We start from the raw sequence: 17,480 nt of genomic DNA on the forward strand, positions 1-17,480 counted from the left end.
ATTGTGGCAACCTGGGCAAATGTGATGGGAACACAGTTCTTGTGGTAGTGCCAAGGGCCGCCTTAATCTCTGTCAACACACACCATAACAAAAATGCATAGAAAGGACATGTATAGTTTCACAGATTCACAGATCTAATCCAACTCAGGAGATTCGGGTCAAATATGATCCAGAACAACCCCAGTGTACAAAACTTTATAGCACCTGTGCAATCGTTTAATAGGGTTAAACTTAGACTCCTGAAGTGTGGCTCCTTAACTTTAACTTTTTGTTGGCTGATAAAGCCAAGAAAAGAAGCTATAACAGAGTGGTGAGAACCAGAAGTGCCCAAGTGGCTGTGTATGCCGATCACTTGGCATTCATATCAAGTGACCAGCACTACACGACACAGTTACACACTGTAGCTTTAATTAAAAGCTAGATACAAAGCTAGACGATCCCATTTATCAGACAAGTACTGACTCTTATCCAGTTTTAATTAGAGAGCATTAGTTGTCTTAATAAAACCCCACTTCACATGACAGTAAAGCATTAAAACAAGAAAGGCAGTCCGGTAGCTTCGGATTCACTGTTCCATACCTAAGACATCATCTCTAAGTACATGTTCTCCGATAAGATTGCCAGCTAAAAAATAAATAAATAAAATTACAATCGCAGTCTGACAGCTGCAGTGTAATACATCTCATTTTACTGCTGAGCTTTTAGTCTTGGGCCATTAGCAAAGCATCTGGTGTGGTGAGTCCTGCTGATGGTCCAAACCTGAGAGCTCAGCAAGCATTAAATCAAGATCTATTACAATGAAGGTACTACACGACATTTACTGGTTGTTGCAGCATCTTTTGAATAACTGTAAGTCCTTAAATCCACAACATTAAAAGCAAAGAACATTGAAGAGCAACAGAATCAAAGCCAGAGTGCCTCAAATAGTTACTTCATGTGGGGGTGGGTTTTTCTGCTTAGTTATTGCCAATTTCTCATTTTGCACCTGCATCTTAGACAAATTAGCTCTGCAGTCCTTCTGTTTTCTTGTATAATACAACATTCAGTGGAGTGGAACAGTTCATTATGAATTTCAACGATTACATATTAAGAAGGGGAAAACTTTAGAGTCTTTGGCCAGTGAAGCATTTGTAGCACTGAGTTGACCCTGAGGATTGAAAAGCAACATGACTTCAAAATTTACTGGGGAGGGTTTCCAAGGTCTAGTTGTTAGGCAAACCGCCCGCCCCTGAGACGTAATAAATAATGATGAGTGCTCCAATCCAAGGTTGCAGGATATTTGTGTGTACAGCGTGTATGCATCTGGCCAAGAGAATTTTGATCCATTTGTGTGGGTATGCATGTTTGGCCTTTCGGGTTGGAGAGTCTCACCCATCCTAACAAAGGTTAAGCAGGAGAAAATTCTAACTGAAAACTGTAGATAGATAGATAGATAGATAGATAGATAGATAGATAGATAGATAGATAGATAGATAGATAGATAGATAGATAGATAGATAGATAGATAGATACTATCTATCTATCTATCTATTAGATAGATAGATAGATAGATTCACAGTTGGCATAAACATACTGACTGCTTCAAGTATCAGCACTGCATAAGGATCGATCGAAACATAATTTTAAGCCACATCGCCGTAGACCCTTAAAGGACAGGGGATATTTTGGGGCAGTTTTGATGATGGAAATAAAGCTGTGAAAATAAAATAAAAATCAAATGTTTACCCTGCTTCTTCTGCCTTCATTGACGCACGAGTCAGGACACAACTCTGCAGAGGAATGGTGTTGTCAAACAAGACTCTGATCTAACTATCCAGCTTATTATCTGATAGCAATCTCCTCAGGCAGATTCGATTGCCTTCACAATGTCTCCAACTTAATCACAGCATTCTCTCCCTCCCCTGCCTAGATTATCCCCTCCTACTGAGGAATCAATTTGCCTGTCACTGAAACGTGGTCCATGCCTAAAGAGGGTGAAGGAAAGTCTCTTTGATGCAGGTAACTGGAATTCAATTATGCTCCCGTGGCGGCATGAAACTGGAATGTGAAACAATAGAGGGATAGAGGATAAAGAGAGGAAAAAAATGGAGGAGAGAAACATGCTTGTCAATGAGCATGCACGTGTATTGAGTTTGATAAGACACTTTTTGCATGTTCAGAAATTTCATGTAAATTAATAACTGTAACAGAATTATCATCCTTACCTCAAAGTTGCCAAAGTTACCTTGGTGAGTCTTTGATTTTCCAGCTAGCACTGCTAGCAAGTTGTTAGACTGGGATTAGATGTGGTTCAGATATTACTCTGCATGATGGATGAATAAGGAGCTTTTTGATCTCTTCCTGCAGTGTGCCCAGCAGGATGTCAAAGTTGCCACTTATCATTTGAAATATCTTAACATTTATTACCTGAATTAGCATAAAACTTGGTAAAAAATTCAAGTGTATTTCCTCAGGGTTCCTCTAGGGCCACCATGGGGTACACATTTGTAGTTGTGTGTGATGAGTCTCAACAGTCCTTGGATGGACAACCATTTTATATCTCTCTCTCATTTTAAATGCTTTTCATCAAACTTGAGACATGGTGCTAAAATAATCATGTATTGAAATATACATGAGCGAATTCAACGGCAGCAAGATCTTGGTTTAAGTGCAACTTCTAGGGGAAATTTAAAAAGTTTTTCGAAACCTTTCAGGCAAAGTTTTTCAGTCTGTGTTATTATTATCAAATTTGAAAGGCGATTTTGTACATGCAGACTTCAATCTTGATGGTGATTTGGAATTAATGTTGGGACAGTGCTTTAAGATGACTGTCTAAATAAATGTTTCAGGCTTGTTTCAACAAGACATTTGTGCAATCATCCAATAAAGTTGGATGTAGGGAGTCCCAGTTTTTTGTAGGATCATCTATGTTAAAATTCATGGATATTATATATTCTAAAACTTTAGAAATGATATATCGAGGGATGAAAAAGAATGTTCCAATTTGTATTTTAAGTATGTTTACACTAAGAGATGGAAAATATGATTTGAGGGTGTCTTATGTGTTCGAAATACCTAAAGTGAGAACCAATGTTAAGTATAGATGTGTCAGTTTTGGGAGTGAAATTATGGAATGGACTTAATGATGAACTGAAGATGTGTTTTTCTTTGTCATTTTTCAGGAAGAATTTAAAAATTTGTATCATACAAGGTTATAGAAATTTGGTTTGATGAATAACTTTGTGTTGATTTAATTTCTTGATTTATCATTGATTTCTTTTCAAAATGTTATATAACTTATTTATCAATGCTATTTATTTTCTTGGTTAAGGATTTGATTATTCCTATGGGGGTAAAGGAAAGGATAATTATAAGCCACAAGGCTTCAGCCTATTCCTTTTTCGGTTACTGTTTGATTGAGTACTTTTATGTAAAATAATAATCTGTTGTTGTTGTTGACCGAAATAAATATTTCACAAAAAAACAAAAAAAACAATCTGAATTTATTCCAGTACTTTTGATTTATGGCAAATTCGTTATGGTAATACGGCTTCAAAACTCACAATCTCATAAGCCTAATAACTTACTTGTAATTAAGTACTAACAGTTGAAACTAAGCTGGTAAGCAAGATGCCTATAAGACATTATTTTGGCAGTTATATTATATTGGCATGATAATGTGCATTTTATGCTAACGCATTGGTCTATCTAAATTTTTACATTTAAATATTTAAATGTAAAAAAAAAAAGTCATTTAAAATGAATAATCAGACCTCATATTACCATATCACCCCAACAGATCACTCTGCTTTCAGACTGATGCCTTACTTGTGGTTCTTAGGGTATTTCAGAGTAGGATGGGAGGCGGAGCGCTCAGCTTTCAGTTTGGATTCAGGAGACAGACACCACCTCTACTTTTAAGATTAGGCTTTAAAAACTTGTGATAAAACATATAATTAGGTCTGCATCAGGTGACCTCAACAACTAACCAAGTTATGCTTCCATAGGCCTAGGCTGCTGGCAACTTCCCATGATGCATGGAGCATTTCTTCTTCACTCCTTTTCATGTAATCTTCATTCCCAACTGGTGACTCAGCTTCCCTGAATCTTGTCAGAACCAAGTTCAGGGAGGTTCAGTTAATTTCTGATAAAAAGGAGTTTTTCCTTTCCACTATCGCCAAGTGCTTGTTCATAAGAAACTGTCTGATTGTTGGGTTTTCTCTCTATTATTGTATAGTATTTACCTTAAAATGTAAACCACCTTGAGGCCTATTCTGCTTTGTGTTTTTCTTAGCTAAATTAAAAGGCTTGAGCACATTCAGTCAATGAAGTTATTTCTCTGAAATTTCTGGCTGACCCTGCAGCTGTTCTACTTGCCTGTTTTATTAGACTGGACAAGGCAGGAGTCTCCATTATCAGCGCTTTGTTAGCTAACATGCTAAAGGAGTTGTTAAAAACTGATCTCTGCACTTTAACATCACATGTTGGTCAAGGTGGTTAGTAGGAGAACATTCATCTGCTAAGATGATAAATCATAGAGTGCATTCTTGCTAATACTAGCTCTGTTTCCTCATAAAGCACAGACCATATCTGAGCTCGAAGCAGCTTGTTTACCACACTACTCTCTCATCTGTCTCCCGCTAGAGATTTATCTAAAATAAATGTACAAATCACCAGGCCTCGCAGATTTAGCAGCTCAAGCCACTGTTAACAGGACGCAGGCACTCAAAAATTTGAGGGATGCTACAGATTTCAGTGGAACTGGATACAAGCAGAGTCAAGCTTGCTTCCAAAGGCAATAGCCACAAGACGGCATGAATTTAAATGTATGATCAAACAGACCAGAACCCTGATGACCAAATGCTGTTTGAGATGACAGGAGAGAAATGTCCATTCTTAGATTTCACTGGACAAGCTCTCCTCGCATTCCCTGATTAAATACCACTCTCTGAATCTTAGCAAAAAAAAAAACAAGACAAAAAAACCCAACTGAAATAAATCAAAATAAAATCCCCCAGACCTTCACTTCGCTGCTTTTATGTATGAAGTTACTCTATAGTCTTGTCTTGCTGACATTATTATGTATCCTTGGATTTTGTCCAAATAATGACCCACTGCCTAACCCTCTGACCTCCAGCTGACCTGTTACTTGCTACTACTAGTCAATTAACTTTTTCAATGAAATACAGATACCGCCACTACCCTGGCCCATCACTTGGCCCACTCATGCATAGGGCACTTGGGGTCGAATGCCAGACCAATAAATCTGACCAGAAAATGGAGATCTGCTGAACCCTGTTTACTTTAAAGAGCCCTCTCTGACTCTCTCTCTCAAACTGATTCATAGCCCCAGGCGTGAAGGATGATGGAAGGCTGACTGAACAATGAACACCTGTGTGTGAGTGTGTGTGCATGCATGTGCCTAGCCAAGCAGAAAGAATGACCTTGCCAACCCTGATGTCTCCAGTGACTGTTGGAGAATTCATTGACAGTCTTTGACTACTGTTTCTTTTGCTGGAGCATCCATCTGGGTCTGTTCTGAAGTCACACATTTCCTTTCTGTTTGCATTAGCATGCACCTTGGGTGTGTGCAGATGGAAACAACAAAGAAGTTTAAATTTCCTTAGGATATACTGAAGATACATTATTAATCAGATTTCTGCTGTGTATATGACAACTTGAATACCAAGATATTGCAAAGATATTGCCGATGATGTGTCTACCATCACATTTATATGCGGTCTATGCTTTAAGAAAACTAGCTGGGGAATAAAGAGACAATATGAACTAAATTCTATGACTAAAGTCACTGACATCATTCTTTCAAATCCAGTTGCATCCAATTTAAAAGTTTTCATGGCAAGATGCATTTTAATGTTAAGTATAGCAAGGTCAGGTGGGAGGCAGAGGCAGCCTAAAGCTACTCTCTGCCAAAGCAAATCAACCCAAAAAATCAGATTCTGTATAAACAAAATGCAGTTTGGGACAGATACAAGAAAGATGCATTCTGCTGCCAAAAACATCTGAAATTACATTCCCTTCTGCTTACTTAGAGACTAATCAGAAATGAATGAAATTATTCATTTACTCACAAGAAGCCTATTATCAGAACAATTTTTCTCCATTTTTGCCTTCTCAGTCACAGTGGCGATTTAATAGCAGCAAAAAATGTAGCAGAAAACAATTCTAGGCAGACCAACTTTGACTTAAATACATAATAAAAACTGATTAACTACTCAATCCATAACACTCCCTGCAGAACCTGTTCCTCAACGGATTCTCTCCAGTCAAAAACATCTGATCCTGTGAAAATGTAATTATGTAGACCTTGAATTTAATACAAACTGTCTACCTTATAAGATATCCAGGAAGAAAAATCGTCTCATATTGAAGCCATCTTTTGTTTCCCTCAGGGAACAATGGTTATATGCATAAACTTCACTTTAATAGTTAGCTGTCAGCACAGAAAACACTTTCAGTTATTTAGGCAACAGTGGTGGAAAACATATTCAGATCCTGTAGTTAAGTTCACACACACCAAAGGGAAAAGAAAAGTCAACTGCAAGTGAAAGTTCCCCATGGAGAATCCTACAGAAAATATAGTTGAAGTTGCTAAGATTACTGCAAAAGTACCGTTTTTATCCTTCTGACTAATTTAGGACCCGATTAGCTTATTAATTACTGAAGCATCGGTATGCAAGCAGCGTGTCACGCCTCTATCTTCTGGAGTTAGAGCCAGTTTGAACTACTATACAGGGTTTTATAAACAAGAACATCAGATAAACCTGAACGTTTGTCAGATGATTAATAGCAGAGGAAAGAAGAGAAAGCATTTTATTATACACAAATCTGTTTTCAGTTTTTCTCTAATGCTGACTGGTGCTTTTGGTGAGATATTGGACTACTTGAACATTTGCTGAAATTAAACCATGTGAGCTGTTAATGATTCACAGACATCTGAAACACCAGACAACAATCGCTCAGTGCTTTAATTTTTAACTTTTAACAAAAAAAGAAGGTTTTTTTGTATCTGCTGTGCGACATGTCAGCTATGTGTCACATAATAAGGAACAGAATGCACAACATGAAAAATGAAGTGAAGGGACAGCATAGAGCCCCAGAACTGCAGAGAACTGCAGAGCATTTCTGGATCCTCAAAGACAAATTTATGATACACAGAATTTAACGCGTGAACTAAATTCATTCAACTTTCATACAAATGTAATCAGGCACATTCATCTCTTCCTGTCTCTCTCTCTCTCTCAGTCCTGTGTGTGGTAAAGTTTAGCTGACCCTCCTAACTATTACTGTCATCACCCTCTCTAATGTCAGGCCCTTTGCTGTGCTAAACGAGGCCACATTTCACCACCATATCAGGAATCCACGGACTCGGACACCTAATGCTTTTAACTCCAATGCACCTGTGTGTCCCACAACATCATAGGCCATTTCCCCTCTCCTCAGACAAACAAGGACAAGCACCAACACACACACACACCATCCCTTAGACAAATGGTTACTTTTCTTTTTCACTGAGAGTCGACTTTGTTACTGATGAATGATGGACCTTGTTTCACCATTAAGATCAGAAGGATACATTGCTTTGCTTTTTCATTACTTTGATTTGGTAATCAATGCATCTTTGAGGAGGACGGGTATATTTAAAAAGATAAATACTGCCTCAAAAGTCTGCTATTATCTGTCATATAATAATAAATATGTTACCTATCAGTGACTATCTAAAATGCATAGGCACATAATTTATGAATTAATTTTAACAAACAACCTAAAATCTCTCTTTTTACAGCAACATTTGCATATGGTCATTAGTCCTAACTTTCTACACAATGTTATAAGTGACACTCAGATCCATCTCAAAAGTCATCAATACAGTGTATATAAAAGATGGCTGTAGCATTTTTAACTCACATTTTAAAGCCCCAAATTTAGCATTATCATTATCATGGTGGTTTTTGGAGCCAGAAGATTGTATGTTTTTTAGATACACTGGATCCTACCTGCTAATTAGGGCTAAGTAACAATTCAAATGAGCTAGTAGAATTTTAATCAGACAAACTGGAACACACACTTAAGGGAGTAAACCACATAGCAAGCCATATTATTTGTCAGATAGCTACACTGCATCTTCCAAATGTTAAAAGGGTGGCTCCTGTAGCACAGACTTGTTATAGTCAGCCATAAAGTTAGCCTCTATGAGATGCTGTTTGCCGGCGTTATTGAATCTTTGCAGTTGGTGTAACTTTGTTGGGTTTTTTGGTGTTTTCATTTCTTTGGTGAAGAGGACCCTTTTCCAACAATAAAACCTAGGTATGATGATTCATATCTTGAGTCTGAAGGTGCAGAGATTAATTTAAATGTCTCGCCATGGCTTGCGACATATGTTTGTGGCCAATCTCCAGCCAAATATGTAAAAGTAGGAAGGGAGATGTCTCCTACTGAACATGCTGGCTTTCACAAACTGCAAACCCACTGCTCTGTCTTTTTCATAGATTATTTTATCAGAGTATAGTATCCTTTCTTTCTATTTAATAACCTCAAAAAATGACTCACTGTACCTTTAAGAACTTGTCATTTGAAATGAAGAGCTTACTTTCAACTCCTGTTTATTTTGAAAAGCAGCATCCTTAAAGCGCAGCTTCATCAATGGCCAATGACAGCCCTTCCTAAGATTATTTTGGTCCTGAAATGTAACTAGAAAATTTAAAATATTCATCCTCTTTTCATTGCACACCATGATGGACCGTATCAGTGCAGAGCAAACTAAGGACACATTTTCCTTAATTTCAACTATTCTGTTTTAATCATTTAAAGGCTAAGACTTCTCTTTAGGCTAAACTGTCATAACACCGACGAAGACAGTGGGTGTCCGTGAATGCAAAAGCATGTACTAATGGTTAAACCAGCAGAAAAATATTCCCCATCCTGTGGACACATTACAGGGTTTTGACACATCTTTTTTAAATTGCAGTTATCAAAACTATGAGAACTCCTGTTTCATAGTAAAACAAACCACAAAGGGCTACCTCGTGCAAAAGTCACATGCGAAATACATATAATGAAGTAAAACTAGGTTACTTTACTATACTTAAATTACCTGTCTGGGATTTTGTATCAAATAAAATCCCAACACTGTGATGCATTTATGATCCACAAACATTGTTGTCTGTATAACTAAACTACCACCACTTTGGTGTTCTGTAAAAGGTCATGACTTTTCTTGAAACCTGTGATGCTGCAAAGTGCAGTCTGCACCAAAACCAACATAATGTTCTTTCCCCAGGCACACTCCCTCACTGTGTCTAATGCATATTTTAACAGCTGTTATTCAGCCCACTGCATAAAACCACTCACAATTTATACATGAAAGAAGGCCAACCAGAACTATGGACATTTAGGCGTTTAAGGATAAAAAGAAAAAAGGGAAGAGAAAAAAAAGCATAATTTCCTCTATGCACACACACACATACACACACACACACACACATAAACACACGCAGTTACAGGAACACATACTCTTAGTTTCCTTGGCAGTGCTTTTTGCTTGGGTTAAATGTAACTTCAGAAAGGCCAGGGTGCGCAGGCCTCCCAGACTTCAGCTCAGCCCACATAATTCTCCTTGCATCATTACCGCTGCAGAAACCTTGAGCCAATAAACAGCTCAGTGGCAATGCTCTTATTTAAAGGCAAGAGGGGAAATGGAAAAATACACACACATAGCAACACAAATTCTCCGTCTGCCATGCTACCCAGCAAACACTTGTACATTAAAATGCAATAACATGCTTTAACATTCAGAATCATACCACACACAAGCACACACACGCACACACACACACACACACACACACACACACACAAACAGTTTAAACACAAGGGAACACATTAGTGTGCACACACACACACACACTCTTCATTAAATTCCAAACAGGCTGAATTTAGATCTGAGAGGTGTAATTAATAGTTGGAATATACACTTAGCGCTATGAAAGTCAACCCTCAGGACTTTTCACTGTAGAGGAACTTTCAAATAATTAAAACCTGTAATCAGATCCATGCACAAGTGGCCGGTGCACGTCTAAAGATAGATGTGTGCTTCTTGTTTCTCCTCATCCCAAGACAATATTCATCTCTGCAGAGGAAAGGAAATGAGGAATAAATAAAAGAAGACATTGGCAGCAGCGGAATAATTATACGCCACTCTATCCAATCTACATAAATAAACGCTCACCAGGCGAGAGGGAGAGAGAGGGAGAGGGGGGAGCGCTTACGGTTATGGTTAAAATCATTTTTCAGGCCGTGGCCCACTGCGATTTGAGGCGTGTTTATGGCTGCAAGCATGTTTTACATTGTAGATGAAATATTTGGTTTAGTTTGGCCGGGCAACAGCCGGTGAGTCACAGCGCAGGATTGATGCTGAGTGTGTATCCTACTGTGACATTAACCATTCATCTCTAACCTACAGCAAAGCAACACCAGGAACTCAACGAGCTTTCCTTAAAGCATTATTGGATGATCTATTTTTAATGTGCCTCGAGGACCTCCTCTGACCTGCCATGTGATAACTGTTTTAAAAGATATGACCTGGCCCTATAATTCTAATGAAAGTTAGTCACAAGTGGGTTTGTAAATGGGTTGGAGCTGGATGTGGACCTCACCTCACCCGGTTCTGCACTTATGATGAAGTACCGTCGTAAAACAAACATACTACAGGGACAGAACACCAGTTTGCGGTTTGAAAAACGTTAATATTTCAGTGTAGCAGTGTCACGGTGGCGCCGCCAGCATTTACATTTGGTCACGGGAAATGGAAAATTTTCACTTTAATGAAAGAAACTAAAAGTGGCTGGGTTATTGTTTAGTGACGCCTCACTTAGTTATTATCTTAATAGGATATAGTATTGCTATGGATCTTACACGTGTAGCCACTGTAATTACACCGTTGTTCCAATTATAGGTGGAGCTAAGGGGTCTTAGTTTTCCTGACAAAGCACTAGAGTCCCCCTGGGAACAACCAAAGTGGAGTTTTGAGGGTTATCTCATTCCAATATGTAAACAATACACTTTGAGAAGTAATTCAGTTAAAATAAACCCACATTTATCTGTTATTATTATTATTGTAGGGTCTTTACCTTGCAATGTAAAGCGCCTTGAGGTGACTGTTGTTGTTATTTGGCGCCTTATAAATAAAATTGAACTCAACCCAACTGAAGTGGCTTGTAGTGCCAGTGAACTATGCTGAGAAGACTTTTGAGTGACTGTAGGAACATAAGAATGGGAGGAATAATAAGAATGTCACTGTGTGACAAAGAGAAATGGTAGAAACTGCAGTTACACAAGCACATGTATGGATATGAGACTGCTCTAAAAGCAAATCAGGGGTTACCGTGGCAATCAGCAGGTGCCTCTCTAACACTAAAGTGTCATTTTAAAACTGAAATTTATTTTTTTTATTGGAAATTGGACCTGAAATTGATTCCTGATCCTGTACGGAGTTAGTTTGGTCTCTCACATACAGTAACTCTGAAGTCAGCAGTGGTTGAATGTGAGCACATTCTCTCAAGTTCTGGAGAAATTTGAGGCTTTATTTAGGTCATTGCATGAGGGAAATACTGTATTTGTTACTCAGCCTGGCATCTTTAGGTAAATGTTTCAATAAAAAAGGTTGTGCACGCAAAACATATAAAGGAGCCTGCAAAAAAAGAAGAAGACTTGTTTTGCTGAAACTATCAAAAGGACTCTTTACCGTGTAGCGTGTGTCTGTTCTTCCTGCTAATGCACAGATTCTTTCTGCTTCCTCCCACAGCCCAAAGATGGAATGATAATGAGCAGATTCATCCACAGTGATGGAGGAATAATGCAATCATTAGCTGCAGTTGGATTAAAAAATGAACTTTAATTTAAATAAGTGTAACAATAGAATCTTGCTTTACTTGAATGCATGAGCAATAATAATGTAATGATACACTATTTCATAGCACAGCCTACAACATGGTGGGCTTTTTTTTCTTGAAAGTACATTTTTATGATAATACAAATGTCATTCCAGGGCTTTTCTTTAAACAGGGGGAATAGTTTTATAACTGTGTGCTGTATTAGTGTTTTTGATAAGGCTGCACTCTGTTAAAGGCTGGGGCGTACAAGTTTTTAAAGTATGTCAAGTGTGTAAATAGGATGAACGAGGAAAACAGCAGAGCAGCACTAGAGAGAATCTAGTGCTAAAGTAGAGACTTTATCAGGTCTTGTGCATGCAGAATGGGATTTCAACAACTTTTTTAGATAAATGCTAATTTAAAAATAAGCATCTGTGCAGAACTAAAAACAGGTTTCACTGAGATTAAGGTCTATCCACAGACAAAGTGTGAAATTGCCTAATATGCATCACATTGCAGTTCCGAGGCAACACTAATTTTAGTTTCAGAGACAAGCTGCTCTGCTAAATAAGCCATAGAAAATCCAAAGTGAAGATACAAAGTTTGGGCTTCGTATTGCATTCATCTTCCCCGCTAGCACCACATGTCCGGTTTATCTGATAGGAAGCCATGAGTCAGAGTCCGTGTTCACAGCTGCTATCTGTTTGCTCAATCAAGACACTTGTTGCCCTTAGCTGTTTACACTTACTCGGCAAAGGTCCGCTGCTCCAGCTCCAAGGCTGTTTGGGGATGCTGGAGTCCCCCAGGCTTAACGGGGCCTTGATGAGATAGCACACCAATAAACAGCTACCCACACATCTTCACACATACGCACACACACACAATTATACACAATAAGATATATGCACTCACACACTGATGCACAAATATGCACATGCACATAGAATCAGACACACAGATAGCAGCAGTTCAGATCAGCACCAGCATGCATCAGTGGATCTGGAAGGCAGGGTGCTGGTGTGGCTCATCAGTTCATTGGCATTGACACTCCATCTGCCCTTCCATCGGCCTGTCCATCTGTCCGCTCCTCTATATGTCAGTACCAAAACGAAATGCTATGGCTTCCCTTCCTGAGCTCAGCTGACAGACTAACCATGCGTCACTTGACTCCAACACGCTACTGCTGCTACTTTAGCTGTTTCACAACCTCCTGTAATCCAAGATCTCACTTAGTGTCCAATCATTCAAACACTGTTTGTTAGTGCAAGTGTGTTAGCGACAGCCTGTTTTAGATATGTGGCAATGAATTTTATTTAATAAATAAAAATTGTAAATTCAGCATGAGCATAACTGGGATCCTGATTTAGGTAAAACTGCATTGCAAAAATGACACATGGGGATAGCAAGATTGAGGTCCAGTCGACACTGGGTTGTATTAGCAGACGTCGCTGGCGTGCACCGAATGGAATAAATCACACACTGTCATTCGTTGCACCGTGCCAACAATGCGATGAAGAAAAATGTTTTTTAAGACACTAATGGGCCTCAACAGTAAAAATGAACCAAAAGACATATTTTTTAAATATTTAGCTTTTTTTCCTGTCATTTAATCAATAAGGTAATTTTTTTAGGCTTCTGAAAATGTTTCATATTCACATTAAACAAGAAAGAAAGTGCTTATGATTACAACAAGTGGACATGTAATATGTGATGGCGCTGCAGGCAGACTGAGTTTTAGTAGGGCTTAAAAGCCAATGTCGCATTAAAACACAGAGCAGTTGTATAAATCAAAGCATCCAGATACTAACAGCTTTGCAGAGGGTTAAAGCAACAAGAAAAAAACACAAAATAGATCTTTTAATTAAAATTTTAAAAAAGTAAGACCTTAAAAAGGTAGTTTTATGCTCATTATGAATTAAATGTCAGTACCATTTCTGTCCAGAAGGGGGTGTAGGCACCTCATTTGACTCTCCTCTCTCTGTCTGTCTCGCTTCTTCATCTGTGAGGGCTTATCACTCCACTGGTGCACCCTTCAACCCTGTCTATATAAGTATGTATATTAGTGGTGATGGAAGCAGGTAGCCTGGAGACCGCCCTTTGGTGAACCCTTAACTTTTGATTGACATCGGCAGCCTGTCCCGCGATTTGGGATTCCAGGCGGCTGTTCTTAACTTTAAATGGCTGCCTTACTCATTACTGCAGCAAACAGACAGATATTTGTTAATGAAGCCACATGCTCCAGTAACCCTAGCTCCCTTCGAGGCGCTGGGCGAGCATCCACTTCTTCTCAGCGGCCTCTTCTTTTACTGAATGGGGTTAAGGTGAAGGGGGGTCGGGGCAAAGGTCAAGGGCGGGGGTCACCGGGGTGGTAGCTGTTAGTGTCCAGGCAGAGGTCATCTGGGCCTAATGGACTGGATAAAAGCTGAGAAATGCAAAAACGCAGCAGAGTTTCACCACAGCAGACCAACCTTCTCAGTCACAGTTCAGAGAAGGAAGATGATGTGACGTCCGTGCGTACGAATGTGAGAAACAATATACGACTATAATTGAAGAAAACATTGTAATTAACCGGAACTGACAGATTTTCTTTGTTTTATTGTTTCGATTTTACTGGGTTTTTAACTCATAACCATGCCACTTTGTGAGCAGATGTTTCCTCCCATTCAAACAAAACAGATTTGAATCTAATGGCAGCCGTAGACAAGTTTACACATACATCTCATTTTTATTGCTGCTCTAATGGCTTTCATGATGAGATGCTTGCGCGGTCTGAAGCAAGGAAGGGGGATTAATGTCTGACGCTGCATCGTGGTACAAGATTAAGGAAAGTGCTGATGCTATCTCAGAGCATGCACACACGGCACAAACAAACTGCATTTGTCGCGCTGGCTCGTGTAAAGTGATCCTCAAAGGCGAGTGCCTTTGATTCCAGCCTCTGAACTGAAGCAAGAATGTTATCCGATAATAAGCCACGCTTGTTGTATGCTTACATCCAAGTCAATCAGCAGGTGGCAGGTGAGTAGCTGTGGTGGTTAAACTACGTAGCTTCATGTCTTAACTTCTCTGAGATGGATAGTCGTGAACTTTTTGCACGCACATTCGTATTCTCCACAGGCTGGCTCATGATGACTTTGATGATTCCATGGCTTCCCCACTAGCACCACCACCAGGTTTATTTTTGTAGCTTTGAGAGAAATGTATTCATAAACACTGAATGGACTGCTGTAAGATTTAACAGAGAAATTCTCACATGATGAACTGTAAACTTGCCTCCTACTATGAAAAACAACAAATTGTTCTCTTATGTACCCATCTGATCACAGCACTTCTGGTCCTGCTGGAGGTTTCTTCCTGTTAAAAAAGGAGTTTTTTCTTCCCACTCTCACCAAGTGTTTGTTCATAGTGGGTCATCTGATTGTTGGGGTTTTCTCTCAGTTATTGGAGGGTCTTTATTCCACAATAGGGGTGTCAAAAATAAGGCCCAGTGGCCAGAATTGGATCACCAAAGATGGAAAATATGGAGGAGGTCATAGATTTTTGACTTTTAACTGTAGTTTTAATTACTTTTTCTGTTTATTTGACTGATAAAGGATATCTCCTATTGTAATTCATACAATACCAGTGTAATTATGTAACAAGTAAAGAATAACACTTAAAACATAGAAGAAAATCCCTTTTTTTCACTACTATAGAAATTTCTGCTTTTCACAATGGGTCCATGGGGGAAGTGAGCTTTTTCTGTAATTCTAGACATCCTGACAGATGTCTTCTTTATCATGTACAAAAGCCGAGATATGCTGCTGAAATTGCACTTATTTTTTCAAAATGAGTAGTTAAACTTCTGTCAGTTAAGTTAAACTGACAGAATAAAGTGTTTCGCTGGGTCGCCCCACTTCAAATCAAAGGGGGGTGTATGTAGCCCACGATGTAAAATGAGTTTGACCTACAATATCCAGCACATAGAGGTGACTGCTGCTGTGAACTGGCACCCTGTAAATAAAACTAAAATAAACTGTAACTAATTAGCATACAATGTAAATTGGGACAATTCTGAAACTTTTCAGGGAGCCTCTTTGCTAATAATCTGCTGAAAACCCAGACAGAGCCACAAGCTTGCTCAGGGATAAAATGCACAATTTCTTTTTAGTCTCATTGTTAATTCAAAGTAATGCATCACAGAATTTGCATTAAATAAAAGCACATCACTTTAATGTTTCTAAATGCTGATTCACAGCCGTGCTATCATGTCCTGTTGAAAGCCCGGGTATCTAGAACTGACTATGCTTTTTGCATCGCCGGTGGCTTTTTCAATTCTCAGTTTCATTCATCTTAAAGCAATAAAGAACAAATGTCTGCACAAATGAGAAGCCCATTTGAGGCGTTCTTTAATCCTTCTGCAGCATCCAGACTAAAACAGCATCAACAAAACATCTGCGTTTGGGGGTGCACATGGGAATGGTTTATTTTAAAATAACCTTTCCTGCACTGCTGGTCACTCAGCTTTGGGAGAAGTGCTCAGGAAAGGGCTTGGATTGAGGATAAGATCAGTCATAAAAGGCTACTGTGTCGGTGCTGAGTGACACATCAAACCCTTGTGCCACCAGCAGGCAAACTATCAAACATTTGTTTTTTGCTATTTTTTTCTGTGCTGCAGCTTCCTTATGTCTTCCTGCCCCCCACCCCCGCCCCCATCCAGACTTTACCCGACTTTTAATCTCTTGATCAAATAAATTCATGTTCACTCCTGGGTGAAACATAACAGGAAGCAGCCCAGAGGAACAATGCAGATACACTATATCTCTTTTCAGTGCTTGTATTTGGGCATGTTTGTGTAACTGTGTAACTGCTACGTGCGCTGTCTGTGTTTCTCTCTTTGTGTGATCCAGTAAAAGATGTTTCACAGAGCTCAGAGGCAGATTCATTTGGGCACACTCTCTAAATTGCCAGAATCTTTCCTTAAGCTGAGCACAGACACTCAGCAATGAAAAACGAATACGTGGCCAGCAGCAGAATGCACTTAAGCGCTATCGCTGTGTGACGGCTCACAAACAACAAGATTTTTCAGCTCTCAGATCTTTGGCTATCATTTAAACCAGCAAGACTAGAATAACAGCATTATATATGAATTTATCCAAAGGATCTAATGATATGATTCCAATGATCGTTGATCCTGAAAATTTTTATTAAAGCCTGCTCGATTGATTAGTACAAATTCTTTGTCTTTCATATCTCCACATCCTATGTTATAGTCTGCAATTTTCATTCCCGTTTACGATAAACTTCACTGCTCTCTCAAATTTACAACTGAAGATGAGGTTAATAGAAGTGTTCCTGCTTTGGTTTATGTGTAGCTTTAATTTAAACCAAATTAACCATTTTTATTAAACAGTGGCACCCCAATTAACCAAATTAAAATGGCTAAAGCTTTTGGGTACTTATTTGTGGTGATGCATGTCAGTGGTTTTTCTGTTATTTAGACATTATTTAGCAATCTGCTATCATTTATCATACATTTAATGGTTAAAAGATGAATAACTAGGGGTTGTAAAGGGAAGGGCTCTGTGAAATCTTTTTAGCATTTGTTGTTTCCTTGCCAACACTGCCCTCAAG

The sequence above is a fragment of the Pelmatolapia mariae genome, linkage group LG12, assembly GCF_036321145.2.
Source record: "Pelmatolapia mariae isolate MD_Pm_ZW linkage group LG12, Pm_UMD_F_2, whole genome shotgun sequence".
Lineage (NCBI taxonomy): Eukaryota > Metazoa > Chordata > Actinopteri > Cichliformes > Cichlidae > Pelmatolapia > Pelmatolapia mariae.